Source organism: Vidua macroura, chromosome 4, assembly GCF_024509145.1.
Source record: "Vidua macroura isolate BioBank_ID:100142 chromosome 4, ASM2450914v1, whole genome shotgun sequence".
Taxonomy (NCBI): domain Eukaryota; kingdom Metazoa; phylum Chordata; class Aves; order Passeriformes; family Viduidae; genus Vidua; species Vidua macroura.
In genome coordinates, this window is record NC_071574.1 from 223,625 (window position 1) to 240,602 (window position 16,978).

General features: G+C 46.5%; 2 long non-coding RNA genes across 2 annotated transcripts; both read right to left on the bottom strand.

Annotated features, from left to right (window-relative positions):
- Positions 1-5,106: 5,106 nt before the first annotated feature.
- On the bottom strand, positions 5,107-6,173 carry LOC128806825 (uncharacterized). The gene is made up of 3 exons (XR_008436962.1): positions 6,149-6,173; positions 5,740-5,846; positions 5,107-5,206 (listed from the first exon to the last, which is right to left on the bottom strand). It is a non-coding gene; the product is annotated as an uncharacterized LOC128806825 (long non-coding RNA).
- Positions 6,174-15,213: 9,040 nt separating this feature from the next.
- Positions 15,214-16,266, bottom strand: LOC128806768 (uncharacterized). The gene is made up of 3 exons (XR_008436940.1): positions 16,242-16,266; positions 15,833-15,939; positions 15,214-15,299 (listed from the first exon to the last, which is right to left on the bottom strand). It is a non-coding gene; the product is annotated as an uncharacterized LOC128806768 (long non-coding RNA).
- Positions 16,267-16,978: the final 712 nt, after the last annotated feature.

The window sequence follows — 16,978 nt, forward strand, 5'->3', positions numbered from 1 at the left end:
TTATATATATTATATTTCATACATACTGCTAATACTTCTATTTACTTACATTTTAATTTTTATATAGATTTTAATGTACGTATGATATACTTCTATACATAGATTTCTAACTTATTTATATTTCTAATTTTTACAATAAAAACCCTGCCTACTAACAAATACAAAATTTTAAAAATCCTTTTATTTTAAACTATATTTGAATATTTCTATATTCATGCTTTTGATATTTACATCTATATGCTCTTGTATATTATATTACAGTATATTGACGTACTATATTTAGATAGATATAATATATTACATGTAATGTGGTATAATAAGACATATACACTAGAATATCTATTAGGTATTGTATCGATTTCTGTGATTTTGTATTTTTTTTCTATTTTCTATTTCTATTTCTATATACACGTATATTAATTATACATTACATCCTCACAGCGCATACCTGGGGCTGTTCTGGCTTTCTTTCCAAATGAATTTAGCAATACTTTCCTATTTTTACCAATACCTATAAAAACGAAACATTTGCCAGGATTTAGTAGTATTCTACACACCCCCCTCCCTGTGCATTTTGGGGCAGCTTTGGGTCCCTCGGGGGGACGGCACCCGGCAGGACCCCCCCTCATTCGCCACCCACCTGCTCCTCCGCCGCAGCGTGCGTCCCTCTCCTAGGGACCTTAGGGTGCCCCAAATGACACCAGAGCCCCGAGTCTTCACCCCTTTTTCCTGGCCCCCAAAGAAGGCACAGAACGAGTCTAACTGCCCCGGACAGCAGCCCAGCACTTGCTTCCATCCCTTTCCACATGTACATCCCCCCCGAAAGGGACTCTGCCGCAACGAGAAAGGGGGGCAGCCGCCAGAAGGGTCGAAGCTCCTGCCCAGCCTCGCTGTCACGGGCGAGGGGCAGAGAGAGGGAGCGGCAGAGACGGCGGGGACGCGGCACGGACGGCACGGCACCGAGCGGGGGCCGCTCTCAGCGCGATGCCGGCAAAGCCGCAGGTCCGGCGGGGCCGGGCGGGGTTTGACCGGCACGGGGGGATCCGCCGAGAGCCTCCGGCCCCGTGCGGGGACTCCCGCAAGGGCCCGGGGCCGCCGGGCTCCGGCCCTCTGGGCTTTATGCTCCGGCGCCCCCGGCCCCGCGGCTGCGGGGAAAGAAGGAACGGGGCGACGGCAAGAGAGGAGGGCTAGCAGGGCGTGAGACAGCGTATGGAGGGAGGGAGGTCGGGCTGTGGAGGAAAGCGGGAGGGCAAGGGAAAGGCCGGGAGCGGGGAAGAGGGACGGTGCACAGAGGAGGGAGAGAAGAGGAATAGAACGGAGGAGCGGGATAGGGACAGGGCAGTGGGGGTCGGGTTTGCGAGGGAGAGGAGGGGAGGGTCCGCGGACAAAGAACAGGAATACGGGGAGGAGGAAGGAAGGGTAGAGGGGGGGACGGGAGGGGAGACCGAAAAGGGAGAGAAAGGGGTCGGCTTTGGGGAGAGAGGGAACTAAGGGATAGAGAGAGAAAGAAGGGGAATACGGGAAGGAGGAAGAAAGGAAGAAGGATTGGTAGAGAGAGGGACAAGAGGGGGAGCCTCAGAGAGCGCCGATCCACCCCGAGCCCGCCCCGGCGGCCCGCCCTGCTCGGGATGCTGCGCTCGGCGGAGCTCGGCTCGGTTCGGCCCCACTCGGCTCCTCGCCTACACTCGGGCTGTTCTCCGCTAGACTCGGCTGGATTCGCCTCTTCGGCGCAGCTCGGCTCGCCTCAACTCGGAGCCGCTCGGCTCCGCTCGGCTCCGCTCGGCTCCCCGCGGGAGCGCCCCTCCCGCGCACGCGCACAGCTCGCCGCTCTCCTGCCGCCGAGCCCCGCGCCCGGCCCGGCCGGCGCACGGAAACCCCCGCGCCACATCAGAGCCAGCACTTTCTGCGCTAAACCCTTTCTGTCCTAGAAGGAGATAAACTTCTCTACCTCCTTCGTCTCCTCAGTTTTCTTCTTTGAGTTCAAAATCAGAGTTACAAAAACCTACTCAACTACAAGACTCAGTAAGTAGCCGATAAAGTAGTCCCGTCAATTTCAGAACCTAAAGAACACGTTATACTTAAGTTTCCACACTTAAAAAAAGAAAAATCACACACGAGTCCTACTCACTGTGTCAAGCCTTATTTAAAACACACCAAAAAACCCTAAAAGAAATAGTTCCACAACCAAAACAGAACAAACAAGTAACACTAACTAAAACCACGCATCCAAATACACTGTTTATCAGTCACCAACCCGAAAAATCTCTTTTCAACGTGTCTCGTTTGTATACCTCCTCACAACTAACCTTATCCTTTACAAACACTAAATTGCAAATCAAAAAACTTACACGTAACATAAACTCTTCAAATAACATTTATACACTCATACCCCAAATGACAGGTAAACCACCAAAAGTCAAATTACTCAAATCATTACAAACAAATACTTGTACAATATTTAGTTACAAAACAACCCCCAAACCACACCAAACCACAAAGAAGTTACCTCAAAACAGCAAACCTACAATTTAAAACAATTAATCCACTAAGACCAAACTTAACAATAATACATTAAAAAAACACCAAAAAAAAACCCCAAAAAAACCACAAACAAACAACCAAAAAAAAAGAACACCCACCCAAAAATACCCAATCGCTCCAACACAAATTTACTTCTCAGGATCAAAACAGTACGACCTTTTAATAACCTAATTCTATTATTTCTGCATCTCTTTTAACACCTAAAATAACTACAACTCACACTTGAACCACATTAAATGAACTTACTTATTAACTAGCCAAATGAAACAATAACACATCTATAACATTAAATAAATTACTGCCAAATAGGAACATCTTTAAACATACTATCTTACAAAATAAAACAACTGTTCATTTTTTATTATTCACACACAATCATAAATATAAAACATTTAAAAAATATATAAATTGATGAAATCACAAGAAATCAATTTACAAAAACATTACAAAAATTTTAAATTAATCAATCACACATAAATAAAAAATAACGAAATAATATTTTCAAGAATTAAAACATCACTAAATAACTTAAATCATTATTAAAAACTAAAATACTCATTAATAATTACTGCGTTTTATCTCCCCTACCGATTTAAATTTTTACATAGAACTCTACAAAAATCCTTAACAAGTAGATTTATAACTTAAATTTAAAACATTTATAGATAAACATACTTCATGAATAATCTACACACCAAACAACTAAACTAACAAGAAAAACCTAATAAAATACTAATATATTCATAACATCAAAACCCCAAATCATTAACATAAAAACCCATATAAACACATGAAAATACCTACAGTTAAAAAAGACGTACCTTAATGAACAATATTCATAGCTTAATAATTCATTACAAACTCTTACCAATTAACGATTAACATTAATTACTTGATACCAATAAAATACAAGAAAATGTTACTTTAGCCAATAACTATAATAAAATATCATAACTAATAACTTAAAATCTCACTTTATTAAAAATATAAAACGGTGAAGCAACGTATCATCAAAAATCCCATTATTATCACTACACAGCTATACGTATATACATATATCTATCTACAGATAGATAGATCATATATCCATCTCAACAGCAGCATCTGGGACCGATTCCTGTTTTCTCTCTTGTCTCCTAAATTTATTAGCCAGAGAGGATGGAGTAAGGAAATCATTTTATTTATCACCTTGTTCTCCAGAAACCTGAAAAACAAAATAAAACAGAACAAAAAGAAAAAAAAAAGAAAACCACATTTGAAAGGCAGATCCTCACCAGCAGCTGGTCCATCTCCTACGGGGGACCATATTCTAGGGCACTTTTGGTGCACTTGCCTGAACCTGTCAGGGCACTCTGTGCCTGCAGAAGAGATTTTTTTTTGTCAGGGAGAGGCAAGGGGAGGAGAAATAACGTTCTAGACAGCTCAAATCCATTACTGTGCCACTTCCTGTGCAGCAGGTCCTGTGACAGGATGGGAACTGAGGGTGCTTGAAATTTAAAAGCTAAAGACACCAGCACAAGGTGTCCTTTTGCTTTGTCAAGGAAGTGATTCCCAAATCACACAGCCCCCCCACCATCGTCCCTCCTACCACCACCTGAAAGCCTCTTGATTCTCTTCTCAAAAACACAAGGGACACCTCAGAGTTCAGCAAGTTCTGCCAGTGCAGCCCTCGGTGCCCCCGTCTCCAGGTCTGTCCCCCTTGCTTTCATCCTCAGCCACGTCATTCTTCAGCCGTGGACAGGAAATTGTCCCCATTTCTCCCGTACTTCCCTGGTTACCTTTTCTCTAAGCCGTGCAGGACCCCCGAGAGGAGGCTGTGATCCTCTATCAGCTCATGGGCAGCTCTAGAGGTGACACGGGCAGCACTCTGTCATATCTCCAGAATACGACGCTGAAACAGAGAATGCAACTTGTTCTTTTACAGCCAAGATCTGATTATCTAAAATAAAATGAGCAATTTGGCTGGTACCCCATCAACTCCCAGCTAAAATGAACACCGCCTGTTCTCAGCAACTCCAGAGAAGGAAAGACATTCTCCCTTCAACGCTTCGCACCACAGGTGCTGCTCTTACAAGAAGTATTCAGGTAGCAAGACAATTTTCTCTTTTTGTCCGAGGTTTTGATACCTGAAATCCTCAGGGTGGATGCTCCCAAACCTGAGAGCTCCCGGCAGGCGAGGTTCCCTCCTGCCGAAGCACTGTGCAGGTGACAAACGTGCTGGCTGGGGGAATAGAGACCCCAAAAAGAAAAGGCCCCGACTGCAGGAGCAAAACCACGGCACCCCCGTGAGGCTCCACGACGGCAGGAACCGGTCCCAGTTTCAGGGGATAAGGATGGGACCGGTTTAGACACAAGCAAAATTATTTCTCCCTCCACACATCCACAAAACCAACAAGGAACAGATTTTCAAGAGGACCAAGGCAGAATCAGCTATTCCTTTCTGTTTGGTACTTGAGATCTCGAGGCCAATACAAGCTTTTGTGGTTTTGGGGTATTTGGGAACTGTTCTTTTTCAATTCTTACCTGGGAGCCCTGGTCACACAAAGGACTGCTGAAAAAGGCAAGAATGACCCGGAAAATCCTCTGGTAGACATAGAGCTCACAGCAATGTTTGTCACGCAGCCCTTCCCCAAGAAATCTGAGGATCCACTCGTGCTGTTTTGTACTGGAAGCCATAAAGAAAAATACCACCGTCAGACATTCCGACATTTCCAAAGGATACCTGCTCCTAAGAGCACAAAACCCCGGTTCCCTCTGAGTGCCAGCTCAGGAATTACCACAGCTTGTTCTGGACTTCTCAATTTTCCATTCCTATCAAATTTAATCGCTAACATCCATTGGGAACAGTCAGTCTGCAGCCCAAACATGCAGTGGAAATGGAATTTTAGAAGTTGCTGTTTCTAAAATACTTCAGTTGAACTCCAAGTTACTAACCTAAACTCAAAGAGGAATTGTAGCTAGCCGGGGCAGAACATTCTTTTCTTGTGCTCACAGAGCATACACAGCACAACTCATTGTGCGTTAGTATTAAGAAGACAACAAAAACCCCACAGAAATAACATTTTGAATTCCTATATGAAACAGAAGAAAGACGCTTCTAATTAACTACCTGTGGGAGAATGAGGTTTCATTGTATTTTTGCGGCTGTTTCTAATACATTTCTGAAGAATTACTGGGTACCTAAAATGGGACTCTTACCTCAAAATCAAAACTGTAGAAAAGCTGGAGAAAACCTGGTACCTTTCTCAGGTCCAAATACCAGTGCGACAGAAGGAATCTCTTTACCCTTATGTACACGTGCTCCTCTGTAAAGAGAAAAAGCTGGCATGGTGGAGGAGGACAGCGCTCCCAATCCACAAGCACGGACGACAATTCGTGGAAGCTGCAGTCAGTGAGCGTGCAGCGCTCCGAGCTGGGAGAACAGCCCGGCAACTGCAGAAGGCCTTTGCTCTGAGGCGCGTTCCCATTGCTGCCCACCCTCCCCTTCTCTTGCCCAGGAGGAAAAGCTCAGGCAAGAGCGCACGAGCACAGAGCAGGTGAGGGGATCGACACTCCCCAGGCCTCTGTTTTTCACCCCAGCAGTGACACACGCAGCACGTTCCAGTACCTGGCTTCAGGATCTGCTGTGCCACACGAGCAGCGCAGAGGGTGAGGGAGAAGGTGAACCTGAGGCTTGGCTGCCTGATTCCGTTCTGCACGGCATCCAAGAGATACAGCAACGGCAAGGGCCCCGGGAGAGAAGCCTGAAGCACAGCCCAAATGAACACAGCAGGAGCACAAAGACATCGATCAGCTTCCGGGACATTTCACGGGTCACACAGGTAAGAGCCCCAGTTCAGCAAATCTGAGGGTTTGGTGACGTCAGGATCAAAACACCCGGAAACCTGTGAGAAAGAAACTGAACTGCACCCGGCTAAAAGCCGTCCCTGCCTCAAACTCCTTCAAACAACTTGTTCACGAGGAGGCAGGGATTGATTCAATACTCACCAGCCCATCTGGCCAAGGTCAGAGCTCTGTGCCCACCCAGGACACGGCAAACAGCAGGGACCTTTCTCCCACTCTCCAGCACGGACCTGTGAAGCCAGGGAGAAGTTTACAGAACAGAAGCAGCCAGAAGATGCTCTCTACTTCCATATGCTCTCTGATCGATCATTCCCAAGGAAAGTCCCCACGGATCGGAAGCAACCACCTCTCATTTCTCCTCCGCAATCATCACTGCTTGCCTTTCTGTGCGTTTCCTCCCGTGCCCGTCCCCAGAGCACATTAAGTCCATCTTTTGTTCCCAACCGCAGCTCTCCAGCACAAATGCCACTCCTCACACACACAAAGCAAACAGTCATCTGCTTCAGCTTTTGGCTTAGAAAGTAAAAACCTCAGTGCGTCCGGCTATGTGTTTAAAACACAGAGACGCACGGGTGGACATAGATGGAAAGCTTTTCAGGAGAGAAAAGAGCTGATTCGCTAGCACGCCTCCATACAGCTTCAGAAAAATCAGAATCCATAGCAACTCCTAAGACCCCTGCTGAGGGACCCAGCCCTCCTGGGGACACCCAATGCAGCAGCTACGGAAAAAGCATGGGAGAAGCCAAGCTTGGGGTGAAAAAAAGATGACATCAATACAGCAGCCTGTAAAAAGCCTTCACACAGCAACAGTGGGAACCAGTCCCATTTGCTCCGTCCCTGCTTTTTGGGACGACGCAAACAGGAAATGAAAACACGTGAAACACAAGGCACACCTATAGGGCGTACCAGGTGCTCCTTTTGGCAGCGTGGACGACAAAGGTCTCTCTGCGCACTTACAGGCAGCCCGGTTGCAATCCATCCTTAGCCCAAGCCTTCCTCGCCTCCCATTCGCCAGCGCTCTGCTCTGGCCTTTGGAGCGCTGGCCCCGTCCTCCCGCAGCAGCACGGCACCGGAACACAGCGAGGCAAAGCGTGCCGGAGCCGCCCGTGCTGTCAGCGTACCTGTCAGCTCCCGGCGGTGGGCAACTCCGGCCCTGCGGGCAAGGGGGAGACGGCTCGGGCACCTCCAGCGGCTGCTCTGCCCCGATGCTTTCGCGTTCTCCTGCATTTCCCTGCAGCGGAGGGGGTCCGGGACGGGGGCGGATCGTGTCAGAGTGGAGACGGCGGGGAAGCACGGGGAGGCGGCGGGAACGCGGCGGGACGAGACAGGGACGCGGCGGGACGGCGACGACTCGCTTGACCTTCCAAAGATGGCGGCAGGAGGGGCGGGGAAAGCCGGGGCCCCGCTCCGCCGCCCGCGCGCCGCCCCGGCGGCATTTTCCGGCACGCGGTCGCTTCCAGCGTCTAGAGAGGGACGCGCGCGGGGATCGGGAAAGGGGAGTGCAGCCCTGTTCCGACGCCGCTCGCCCCCCGCCCGCCGCCCCCGGCCCGTGAGCGCTGCGACCGCGCCTCCGCCGCCCGCCGAAAGCGGCCCCGCCGGGCCGCCCTCGCCGCTGCCGTTCTTCTCGGTCATCGGGTCCCTTTGCTCTCCCGAATCTCCTTCACCCCTCCCCTCTATTTACAGACACCGCCCCGCTTGCCGCTCGCTCCCGCGCCTCGCCCTTCCCACGCTCGGCAGCCGTCCTTCCCCCCGTCAGCCGGCACCCAGCGGCGAGGGGCAGGGCGCTGGCTGGGGGGGGGCTGCAGTACCGCTCTCTGTCCACAAGGCGGCAGCACCGCCGCCGGCCACAGCCGGGGGCTGCCGCTCGCCCGGAGGGAAGGGAGGCAGAAAAGAACGGGGGCGATCCCCTTGGAAAAATCCTGAAAAATAAACGGCCCAAAAAACATCCGCACACAAACTAAAACACACTGCCTCTAACCCAATACAACCCCTCCAAAATCCTTTTCTTTTAAACTCTCTCTAACTATCTTTCATATTTATACTTTTCACATTCCCATTTATCATGTATATTGATGCATGATGTTATTTCGATTCTATATTAAATATCTTCCTATGACTTCTATTTATTTCTATTTTATCTTTTTATAGATCTAGATATATATATGATACATTTCTATATTTATATTGCAAAAATAGTTCTGTTATTTAAAATAAAAGCCCTGCCTGTAACCAAATTGTAGCTCTATGATATTAATATTAACGATCTCTTATTTAAAAGAAAAATGCTGCCTGAAACCCACCCGCCCGCGGCGCAAGTGTGGCAACAGCCCGTGTCCGCAGTACTGGCAAGGCCGCGGGAAATCCCGGCGGGGCGGCGCCTGCGTGGCGCGCGGGCAGTGCAGCACGCGGACCACGATTTTCCCGCGCTTTTTTTTTTTTTTTTTTTTCCTATCCGCCATATTGAGAAGGTCAAGAGTGTCCCGGACGCCGCGACACTTTCAAGATGGCGGCCGCGTGAGGCCCTCGGAAGGGAGAGGCGTTTTTGCCGATGCCTGTCGGCGCCCGCTCACAACCTGACCGCCCGCGCAGCCGCTGAGCTCACAGTCCGTGGCCACGACACGGGAAAAAGCGAAAAAAAAACCCGCGGGGCGGCGCCGGCGTCAGGGTGGCGTGCAGGCAGTGCAGTAAACAGACCGTGGTCCTCGTTTTTCCCGCCTTTTTTGCCGCCATATTGGGAAGGTCAAGCGAGTCCGCGACAACCCACTCCCAAGATGGCGGCCGCGGGAGGACCTCGGGCGAGGGCTGCAGTCCCGCACTCTGGCCACAAGGCGGCGGCACTGCCGCCCGCCCTGGGGCTGCAGGCGGGGAAGGCGCGCAAAGAAGAACAGGCGCGACCCCCTTCAAAACATCCTCTGCAATAAATGCCCCTAAACAGCCCGCACGAAACCAAAAAACACCGACAAAAAAAAAAAAAAAACAAAAAAACCTGCCTCTAACCCAATAATAACCAAAATAAAAAATCTTTTCTTTTAAGCTATATTTCAATCTATATTATTTTTATATTTTTAATATTTATATTCACATTTTGATTTAAAATGTATACTGATGTATAATGATCATTTTATAATTTCTTATATTCATTCATATTACTTAAAGTTTATTTTATTTTATATTTTTATGCATGTCTTAATATATTGATTACATATTTCTATATTTAGATTGATATTTCTAAAAGGTTTATATTTTTAAAAATAAAATCCCTGCATCTATCCAAGTAAAAACCTAAAAAAAAAAAAACAAAAAACTCTTTTAAACTGTTTGTAAATTTATCTATATATTTTTCGCATTTATATTCAAATTTGCATTTTAAAGGTAGATTGATATATGTCGTTATTTATATTCTATCTCTTCCTATTGCTTATTTTTACTTATATTTTATATTTTTATATCTATCTTTATACATTGATTATATATTTTTATATTTAGAAGTCTATCAAAATAAAATGTATATTCATATTTTTTTTAATAAAAACCCTGCCTCGAACCAAATAAAAACCAAAAAAGCCCTTTCTTTAAACAATATTTAAATATTTATAGCATATTTTCATCTTTATAATCACATTTGCATTTATACTTTCTATGGATGGATTATATTTATAAATGGATATCATATATATAATAAGATAACAAGATAGATAAAATATTATATATATTATATTTCATACATACTGCTAATACTTCTATTTACTTACATTTTAATTTTTATATAGATTTTAATGTACGTATGATATACTTCTATACATAGATTTCTAACTTATTTATATTTCTAATTTTTACAATAAAAACCCTGCCTACTAACAAATACAAAATTTTAAAAATCCTTTTATTTTAAACTATATTTGAATATTTCTATATTCATGCTTTTGATATTTACATCTATATGCTCTTGTATATTATATTACAGTATATTGACGTACTATATTTAGATAGATATAATATATTACATGTAATGTGGTATAATAAGACATATACACTAGAATATCTATTAGGTATTGTATCGATTTCTGTGATTTTGTATTTTTTTTCTATTTTCTATTTCTATTTCTATATACACGTATATTAATTATACATTACATCCTCACAGCGCATACCTGGGGCTGTTCTGGCTTTCTTTCCAAATGAATTTAGCAATACTTTCCTATTTTTACCAATACCTATAAAAACGAAACATTTGCCAGGATTTAGTAGTATTCTACACACCCCCCTCCCTGTGCATTTTGGGGCAGCTTTGGGTCCCTCGGGGGGACGGCACCCGGCAGGACCCCCCCTCATTCGCCACCCACCTGCTCCTCCGCCGCAGCGTGCGTCCCTCTCCTAGGGACCTTAGGGTGCCCCAAATGACACCAGAGCCCCGAGTCTTCACCCCTTTTTCCTGGCCCCCAAAGAAGGCACAGAAGGAGTCTAACTGCCCCGGACAGCAGCCCAGCACTTGCTTCCATCCCTTTCCACATGTACATCCCCCCCGAAAGGGACTCTGCCGCAACGAGAAAGGGGGGCAGCCGCCAGAAGGGTCGAAGCTCCTGCCCAGCCTCGCTGTCACGGGCGAGGGGCAGAGAGAGGGAGCGGCAGAGACGGCGGGGACGCGGCACGGACGGCACGGCACCGAGCGGGGGCCGCTCTCAGCGCGATGCCGGCAAAGCCGCAGGTCCGGCGGGGCCGGGCGGGGTTTGACCGGCACGGGGGGATCCGCCGAGAGCCTCCGGCCCCGTGCGGGGGGACTCCCGCAAGGGCCCGGGGCCGCCGGGCTCCGGCCCTCTGGGCTTTATGCTCCGGCGCCCCCGGCCCCGCGGCTGCGGGGAAAGAAGGAACGGGGCGACGGCAAGAGAGGAGGGCTAGCAGGGCGTGAGACAGCGTATGGAGGGAGGGAGGTCGGGCTGTGGAGGAAAGCGGGAGGGCAAGGGAAAGGCCGGGAGCGGGGAAGAGGGACGGTGCACAGAGGAGGGAGAGAAGAGGAATAGAACGGAGGAGCGGGATAGGGACAGGGCAGTGGGGGTCGGGTTTGCGAGGGAGAGGAGGGGAGGGTCCGCGGACAAAGAACAGGAATACGGGGAGGAGGAAGGAAGGGTAGAGGGGGGGACGGGAGGGGAGACCGAAAAGGGAGAGAAAGGGGTCGGCTTTGGGGAGAGAGGGAACTAAGGGATAGAGAGAGAAAGAAGGGGAATACGGGAAGGAGGAAGAAAGGAAGAAGGATTGGTAGAGAGAGGGACAAGAGGGGGAGCCTCAGAGAGCGCCGATCCACCCCGAGCCCGCCCCGGCGGCCCGCCCTGCTCGGGATGCTGCGCTCGGCGGAGCTCGGCTCGGTTCGGCCCCACTCGGCTCCTCGCCTACACTCGGGCTGTTCTCCGCTAGACTCGGCTGGATTCGCCTCTTCGGCGCAGCTCGGCTCGCCTCAACTCGGAGCCGCTCGGCTCCGTTCGGCTCCGCTCGGCTCCCCGCGGCAGCGCGCCTCCCGCGCACGCGCACAGCTCGCCGCTCTCCTGCCGCCGAGCCCCGCGCCCGGCCCGGCCGGCGCACGGAAACCCCCGCGCCACATCAGAGCCAGCAGTTTCTGCGCTAAACCCTTTCTGTCCTAGAAGGAGATAAACTTCTCTACCTCCTTCGTCTCCTCAGTTTTCTTCTTTGAGTTCAAAATCAGAGTTACAAAAACCTACTCAACTACAAGACTCAGTAAGTAGCCGATAAAGTAGTCCCGTCAATTTCAGAACCTAAAGAACACGTTATACTTAAGTTTCCACACTTAAAAAAAGAAAAATCACACACGAGTCCTACTCACTGTGTCAAGCCTTATTTAAAACACACCAAAAAACCCTAAAAGAAATAGTTCCACAACCAAAACAGAACAAACAAGTAACACTAACTAAAACCACGCATCCAAATACACTGTTTATCAGTCACCAACCCGAAAAATCTTTTTTCAACGTGTCTCGTTTGTATACCTCCTCACAACTAACCTTATCCTTTACAAACACTAAATTGCAAATCAAAAAACTTACACGTAACATAAACTCTTCAAATAACATTTATACACTCATACCCCAAATGACAGGTAAACCACCAAAAGTCAAATTACTCAAATCATTACAAACAAATACTTGTACAATATTTAGTTACAAAACAACCCCCAAACCACACAAAACCACAAAGAAGTTACCTCAAAACAGCAAACCTACAATTTAAAACAATTAATCCACTAAGACCAAACTTAACAATAATACATTAAAAAAACACCCAAAAAAAACCCCAAAAAAACCACAAACAAACAACCAAAAAAAAAAGAATACCCACCCAAAAATACCCAATCGCTCCAACACAAATTTACTTCTCAGGATCAAAACAGTACGACCTTTTAATAACCTAATTCTATTATTTCTGCATCTCTTTTAACACCTAAAATAACTACAACTCACACTTGAACCACATTAAATGAACTTACTTATTAACTAGCCAAATGAAACAATAACACATCTATAACATTAAATAAATTACTGCCAAATAGGAACATCTTTAAACATACTATCTTACAAAATAAAACAACTGTTAATTTTTTATTATTCACACACAATCATAAATATAAAACATTTAAAAAATATATAAATTGATGAAATCACAAGAAATCAATTTACAAAAACATTACAAAAATTTTAAATTAATCAATCACACATAAATAAAAAATAACGAAATAATATTTTCAAGAATTAAAACATCACTAAATAACTTAAATCATTATTAAAAACTAAAATACTCATCTTATTAATAATTACTGCTTTTTATCTCCCCTACCGATTTAAATTTTTACATAGAACTCTACAAAAATCCTTAACAAGTAGATTTATAACTTAAATTTAAAGCATTTATAGATAAACATACTTCATGAATAATCTACACACCAAACAACTAAACTAACAAGAAAAACCTAATAAAATACTAATATATTCATAACATCAAAACCCCAAATCATTAACATAAAAACCCATATAAACACATGAAAATACCCACAGTTAAAAAAGACGTACCTTAATGAACATATTCACACCTTAATAATTCATTACAAACTCTTACCAATTAATGATTAACATTAATTACTTGATACCAATAAAATACAAGAAAATGTTACTTTAGCCAATAACTATAATAAAATCTCATAACTAATAACTTAAAATCACACTTTATTAAAAATATAAAACGGTGAAGCAACGTATCATAAAAAATCCCATTATTATCACTACACAGATATACGTATATACATCTATCTATCTACAGATAGACAGATCATATATCCATCTCAACAGCAGCATCTGGGACCGATTCCTGTTTTCTCTCTTGTCTCCTAAATTTATTAGCCATAGAGGATGGAGTAAGGAAATTATTTTATTTATCACCTTGTTCTCCAGAAACCTGAAAAACAAAATAAAACAGAACAAAAAGAAAAAAAAGAAAACCACATTTGAAAGGCAGATCCTCACCAGCAGCTGGTCCATCTCCTACGGGGGACCATATTCTAGGGCACTTTTGGTGCACTTGCCTGAACCTGTCAGGGCACTCTGTGCCTGCAGAAGAGATTTTTTTTGTCAGGGAGAGGCAAGGGGAGGAGAAATAACGTTCGAGACAGCTCAAATCCATTACTGTGCCACTTCCTGTGCAGCAGGTCCTGTGACAGGATGGGAACTGAGGCTGCTTGAAATTTAAAAGCTAAAGACACCAGCACAAGGTGTCCTTTTGCTTTGTCAAGGAAGTGATTCCCAAATCACACAGCCCCCCCACCATCGTCCCTCCTACCACTACCTGAAAGCCTCTTGATTCTCTTCTCAAAAACACAAGGGACACCTCAGAGTTCAGCAAGTTCTGCCAGTGCAGCCCTCGGGGTGCCCCCGTCTCCAGGTCTGTCCCCCTTGCTTTCATCCTCAGCCACGTCATTCTTCAGCCGTGGACAGGAAATTGTCCCCATTTCTCCCGTACTTCCCTGGTTACCTTTTCTCTAAGCCGTGCAGGACCCCCGAGAGGAGGCTGTGATCCTCTATCAGCTCATGGGCAGCTCTAGAGGTGACACGGGCAGCACTCTGTCATATCTCCAGAATACGACGCTGAAACAGAGAATGCAACTTGTTCTTTTACAGCCAAGATCTGATTATCTAAAATAAAATGAGCAATTTGGCTGGTACCCCATCAACTCCCAGCTAAAATGAACACCGCCTGTTCTCAGCAACTCCAGAGAAGGAAAGACATTCTCCCTTCAACGCTTCGCACCACAGGTGCTGCTCTTACAAGAAGTATTCAGGTAGCAAGACAATTTTCTCTTTTTGTCCGAGGTTTTGATACCTGAAATCCTCAGGGTGGATGCTCCCAAACCTGAGAGCTCCCGGCAGGCGAGGTTCCCTCCTGCCGAAGCACTGTGCAGGTGACAAACGTGCTGGCTGGGGGAATAGAGACCCCAAAAAGAAAAGGCCCCGACTGCAGGAGCAAAACCACGGCACCCCCGTGAGGCTCCACGACGGCAGGAACCGGTCCCAGTTTCAGGGGATAAGGATGGGACCGGTTTAGACACAAGCAAAATTATTTCTCCCTCCACACATCCACAAAACCAACAAGGAACAGATTTTCAAGAGGACCAAGGCAGAATCAGCTATTCCTTTCTGTTTGGTACTTGAGATCTCGAGGCCAATACAAGCTTTTGTGGTTTTGGGGTATTTGGGAACTGTTCTTTTTCAATTCTTACCTGGGAGCCCTGGTCACACAAAGGACTGCTGAAAAAGGCAAGAATGACCTGGAAAATCCTCTGGTAGACATAGAGCTCACAGCAATGTTTGTCACGCAGCCCTTCCCCAAGAAATCTGAGGATCCACTCGTGCTGTTTTGTACTGGAAGCCATAAAGAAAAATACCACCGTCAGACATTCCGACATTTCCAAAGGATACCTGCTCCTAAGAGCACAAAACCCCGGTTCCCTCTGAGTGCCAGCTCAGGAATTACCACAGCTTGTTCTGGACTTCTCAATTTTCCATTCCTATCAAATTTAATCGCTAACATCCATTGGGAACAGTCAGTCTGCAGCCCAAACATGCAGTGGAAATGGAATTTTAGAAGTTGCTGTTTCTAAAATACTTCAGTTGAACTCCAAGTTACTAACCTAAACTCAAAGAGGAATTGTAGCTAGCCGGGGCAGAACATTCTTTTCTTGTGCTCACAGAGCATACACAGCACAACTCATTGTGCGTTAGTATTAAGAAGACAACAAAAACCCCACAGAAATAACATTTTGAATTCCTATATGAAACAGAAGAAAGACGCTTCTAATTAACTACCTGTGGGAGAATGAGGTTTCATTGTATTTTTGCGGCTGTTTCTAATACATTTCTGAAGAATTACTGGGTACCTAAAATGGGACTCTTACCTCAAAATCAAAACTGTAGAAAAGCTGGAGAAAACCTGGTACCTTTCTCAGGTCCAAATACCAGTGCGACAGAAGGAATCTCTTTACCCTTATGTACACGTGCTCCTCTGTAAAGAGAAAAAGCTGGCATGGTGGAGGAGGACAGCGCTCCCAATCCACAAGCACGGACGACAATTCGTGGAAGCTGCAGTCAGTGAGCGTGCAGCGCTCCGAGCTGGGAGAACAGCCCGGCAACTGCAGAAGGCCTTTGCTCTGAGGCGCGTTCCCATTGCTGCCCACCCTCCCCTTCTCTTGCCCAGGAGGAAAAGCTCAGGCAAGAGCGCACGAGCACAGAGCAGGTGAGGGGATCGACACTCCCCAGGCCTCTGTTTTTCACCCCAGCAGTGACACACGCAGCACGTTCCAGTACCTGGCTTCAGGATCTGCTGTGCCACACGAGCAGCGCAGAGGGTGAGGGAGAAGGTGAACCTGAGGCTTGGCTGCCTGATTCCGTTCTGCACGGCATCCAAGAGATACAGCAACGGCAAGGGCCCCGGGAGAGAAGCCTGAAGCACAGCCCAAATGAACACAGCAGGAGCACAAAGACATCGATCAGCTTCCGGGACATTTCACGGGTCACACAGGTAAGAGCCCCAGTTCAGCAAATCTGAGGGTTTGGTGACGTCAGGATCAAAACACCCGGAAACCTGTGAGAAAGAAACTGAACTGCACCCGGCTAAAAGCCGTCCCTGCCTCAAACTCCTTCAAACAACTTGTTCACGAGGAGGCAGGGATTGATTCAATACTCACCAGCCCATCTGGCCAAGGTCAGAGCTCTGTGCCCACCCAGGACACGGCAAACAGCAGGGACCTTTCTCCCACTCTCCAGCACGGACCTGTGAAGCCAGGGAGAAGTTTACAGAACAGAAGCAGCCAGAAGATGCTCTCTACTTCCATATGCTCTCTGATCGATCATTCCCAAGGAAAGTCCCCACGGATCGGAAGCAACAACCTCTCATTTCTCCTCCGCAATCATCACTGCTTGCCTTTCTGTGCGTTTCCTCCCGTGCCCGTCCCCAGAGCACATTAAGTCCATCTTTTGTTCCCAACCGCAGCTCTCCAGCACAAATGCCACTCCTCACACACACAAAGCAAACACTCATCTGC